The 4,685-nt window shown below is 45.8% G+C and overlaps 1 non-coding gene across 1 annotated transcript; it reads left to right on the top strand.

The window, feature by feature from the left end:
* Positions 1–2,634: 2,634 nt before the first annotated feature.
* LOC126013043 (U6 spliceosomal RNA) lies at positions 2,635–2,741 on the top strand. Its single transcript, XR_007497379.1, has one exon. It is a non-coding gene; the product is annotated as a U6 spliceosomal RNA (small nuclear RNA).
* The last annotated feature ends 1,944 nt before the right edge of the window (positions 2,742–4,685 follow it).

The raw sequence follows: 4,685 nt of genomic DNA, 5'->3' as shown, positions 1-4,685 counted from the left end.
ATATATATATATATATATATATATATATATATATATAACTGCCTTGCAGCCATTCTGCAGATCCTGAAAGCTTGTTCTTACTCTAATAGTCTCCCTGTGTGTGTGTGTGTGAGAGAGAGAGAGAGAGAGACAGAGAGACAGAGAGAGACAGAGAGAGATAGAGAGAGAGAGAGAGAAAGAAAGAGAGAGAGGGATATGCACTGAAATTTGTAGCAAATGGTATTCTAGGCCAAATCACCAATCATTAGCCAAGGGACCTTGTTTATCTTGCCCCAACCTGGAATTTGGCCTCTTACAAAACTCTGGAGAACAGGTTAGACCTAACTGCTTACTAAGAGAAGAAAACCATCCAGGAGGTTGGAGATGTTTATTAAATAGACAGGGGATTGAGGACCTCTTGTCAAGTCTGTTTCCAACCCCCTGGGGGCCTTTCTGTGGAGTTGAGAGTTTGGGGGCATGACCTGATTCCCACCTTTGGAAAATTCCCACTCAGCCTGACTCTCCTTTATGGGTTTTGGCCCATACCCGGTAGTGTTCTGGGCTACTCCCTGCATTTCTGCCTTTCTCAGAGGCTAGGGGAGCGTCATGGAATACTGAGGAACTGACCCAGGGCTTTCATATGTAGAACATGAGATTCCATTTGAGTCATCTTCTAGCTCCTGTCCCCCAAGTCTGGCTTTTGTTGCTATCAGAGGTGGCATTGCTTAAATTTATTGGCTGGCAGCCTTCTGTGGGGGAAGCATTGCGAAATCCCCCTCCCTCCATTTCTCCAGGAAGCCTGTTGAGAAGCGGAACTTGGACTTCTGATCACTGAACCACTTACCCAAGGTCACTGAGCCAGGAGGGTGGGGTGACCAGAGCACCTGCTGGTATCTCTGCTGATACACTTCCCTGCCTCTCCCTTTTCTTCTTGAGGTAACCAACCCAACTGCCCTTCCATCTAGTTTGGGCACAAGCCAAAGGCAATACCTATCATGTGAACCACATCCTCCAGGAGAAAATCCGAGAGGAGCATGTGACCAAATAGAACCAATCATACACTGTCTCAACATACTGAGGCCTGGAAGTCACCCAATGACAGAGGAATCCCAGACCACATGACCTCATTTTACAGATGGGCCAACTAATACACAGACAAATGAAATCAGCATAAGGAGTCAGAAAAGGGAAGATGCAAACCAGCCAGGCTGACTCCAAAGCCTATACTTCAGACCAGCATTTCTCAACTGGGGGTCATCTGACCTCTTATGGGTCCATAGGATATTCCAGGGCTGAGGGTATAAATGAAAATTGCAAAACCAGAGTGAGAGTATTGCGATTAAGGTGCTTGCCTTGCATATGTCTGACCTAAGTTCAATCTCCAGTACCCCATAGGGTCCCCCAGGTATCACTAAGAATGATCCCTGAGATCAGAATCAGGAGTAAAATCTGAGCACTACCAGAAGTGTTCCCCCCAAATCAAAAAAAATAAATGTAAGTTAGGGCCAACTGAAGGGAAGAATCCAGGTTCTCAGTTCTTCTTCTTCTTTTTGTTTTGTTTCTTCTTGGGGCCATACCCAGTGGCACTCAAGAGTGACTCCTGGCTCTACACTCAGAAATCACTCCTGGTACACTCGGGGAACCATATGGGAGGCCAGGATCGAACCTGGGTCTATCCTGGGTCAGCAGCATGCAAGGCAAAGGCCCTACCACTGTGCTATCACTCCGGTTCCAGATTCTCAATTCTTCATGGTTAGAGTCCAAGTAGCTTGATTTTCTCTGGGGAAGCAATCATGGTGGTGAGTTAGCTCCTTTTCTGCTTACCTAATAGGCCCAATAAACATTTAGTTCTTTACCTGCTGGGCCCAATAAACATTTAGTTTCAAAGGGAGGGCTAGGTGCAAGACCTGGGACTGAGAGTGGACCAGAAGCAGAAGCAAGTTACAGTAGTAATGGATGGTATTGACTAAGAGTGGCCCACTGATCTACCTGACCCATCTATCTCACCTGGTCCAATTGGCCAACCTGACTCACTTGGCCAACTGGTCTACCTGAACAGCCTGGCCTACATAGTTTCATCTGGCCAACCTGTTTCACTGGTCCACTGGCCTACCTGGCTCAACTGAGCAGCTTGTCTCCCTGACCTACAGGGCTTACCTGGATGACCTGTTCCACTGGCCCACCTGGGACTTTGTTGCTCACATATTAGTCAGCACTCCTCTTGTTGTCTTTGGGGGCAGTTGTGGAGTTGCTATCTCATCACTGGATATGATCGCTGGGTTGAGGGAGGCATCAGGGATGGAAGGTTGCCATGACCACTGGCTCCACAAAAGCTCAAAGACTTAGGTGGGGTTTTCCCTCTAGCTGTGTGGAACACAGAATTCCAAAAGTCATTCATCACCCTGTTCTAAGCGAGTCTCTCATTATAGCACCATTCTGCCTGGGTGGGATGAATTAATATTTTAAATAAATCCTATAATTATCTTGTGAATAACATAATTATATTGCTTTGTAATTTTCCCCAGTTTTGAAAAGTATGAATTTGGTAGATGCAAATGTTTAAATATATTTAAATTGTCTAAATTTTGTTTGAGCATGCTTTTATCGGGAAAAATTATTAAGAAATACTCAATGTTTTTTAAAAAAGTAAAGCTAGTGCTCGCTTTGGCAGCACATATACTAAAATTGGAACGATACAGAGAAGATTAGCATGGACCCTGCACAAGGATGACACGCAAAAAGTAAAGGTAGCCCAGGTTTCTTTCTTTTGTAATTGCCAAAGGAAGCCAGACCACTGCATTGGAGCTCATAGCACCCAATGCATTTGGGAGAGAGAGTTCGATGTATTTGGAAAGAGGAGTTGTTGGAAAAACTATAAACTAAGCCAGGGAAAGGTAGAAATTAAGATGAAACAAAACAAGATCTAGGGCTTTTTGTTATATTGTGGCTTTCGTTTTTTTTACACTGCAATGGAGCTCAGAACTTACTTCTGGTTCTGCACTCAGGGATCACTTTTGGTGGTCCTAAAGGAACCGTATGCAGTGCTGGGGAGAAAACTCTTGGCAGTTGTGTAAAAGACATGTATCTTTTTTTTTTTTTTTTTTTTGGTTTTTGGGTCACACCCGCCAGCACTCGGGTTCCTCCTGGCTCTATGCTCAGAAATCGCTCCTGGCAGGCTTGGGGGACCAGATGGGAGGCCGGGATTCGAACCACCGTCCTTCGCATGCAAGGCAAATGCCCTACCTTCATGCTATCTCTCCGGCCCCAAAAGGTTGTATCTTAACCCCTGTCTTCTCTCTAACTCAAAGTCTAGGTCTTTCACATTTTAAAAAAACATTTCTGGGGGCCGGGAAGGTGGCGCTAGAGGTAAGGTGTCTGCCTTGCAAGCGCTAGCGTAGGACAGACCATGGTTCGATCCCCCGGCATCCCATATGGTCCCCCCAAGCCAGGGGCGATTTCTGAGCTCATAGCCAGGAGTAACCCCTGAGCGTCAAATGGGTGTGGCCCAAAAACCAAAAAACAAACAAACAAACAAACAAACAAACAAAAAACATTTCTTTTCAAAGGGAAGATTGTTGTTTTGTTTTTTAAGCAAAGGGAAGGCCTTTTCTTTTTCTTTTTCTTTTTCTTCTAAGGGGGGTGAGGAATCATCTTTCAAATGTATAGCCAGACCCATTCATTTGTATCTGCTTCTACCTCAACCACCACTAGAATGATCACGGAATTGGAGGTTACACAGTTACAAGAGAAAACTCCAATGGGATCATGGATGTGTTCAGTAGTGAAAATGAAAGCGTAGCCTTCAAGAGTTACAGCTTTGGCAGCTCGGTAAAGCTTGACACTGCCCCAAAGCAAGAAGCCCAGGACAAGCAGGAGGGGAAATCCAGCTGCACCGAGGATGAAGAAGTAGAAGAAGAAGCAGGAGAAAGAAAACAATCTGTGGGGCAGCCTCCTCCCTTTCCAGCAAACACGGAACACACCTCAGTCTCATTTGCGGGCACACACACACACACACACACACACACACACACACACACACACACACACACACAACATCCCAGTGCCCTTTCTTAGTGAAAACCTCTGAGTTCAGTGGCAGAGAGGAGTTCATGAGACTCCCACAGAGATGATGGTTTTTGGGAAGCAAAACCATTTCCCCCTTGTGAGCTTTATGAGTAGCCCATGTGAGTCTCTAAGTACCTTATATGTGACTCACTTCTGTGTGGGGTGTCATGGGGCTGGTGTGTGAATGAATAAGAGAGAGAGAGAGAGAGAGAGAGAGAGAGTAAAAGAGATCAACTCTCTTGTTGGAGTGCCCATTTGCCTAGTAACCCACTCAGAAAACCAGGGAGTCAAGGGCACTGCCAGATGAGAGGCCATGGGCTTGGCTGAACCCGCAGGAAGAAGAAAGCCCAGTGTGAGCATGCGCCCCAGTGATTTTCAGTGGTTACTCTCCTGCTACAGTATGTGGGAAGGGAACAGGATTGGGATTGCTCTCAACAGTGCCTAAGAAACCAAGCACTGCTGGGGAGCAAATGGACACCTCCTGCCTGAAAAATGTGTCATCTGCCAGAGCCCCTCTTCATTTTTAAAGCTAAAACCCTGGACTACTTTGACTGTCTCTAAGATTTTGACTGCTCTGAGAATCACGTATGGAGCCATACTATCAGATAGTGCTAGTCTCTCGTAGGCTGAGTTCCACTTAA

This window comes from Suncus etruscus, chromosome 6 (genome assembly GCF_024139225.1).
Source record: "Suncus etruscus isolate mSunEtr1 chromosome 6, mSunEtr1.pri.cur, whole genome shotgun sequence".
NCBI lineage: Eukaryota > Metazoa > Chordata > Mammalia > Eulipotyphla > Soricidae > Suncus > Suncus etruscus.
Note: the sequence above shows the minus strand (reverse complement) of the source record. Positions and strands in the feature narration are given on the sequence as shown.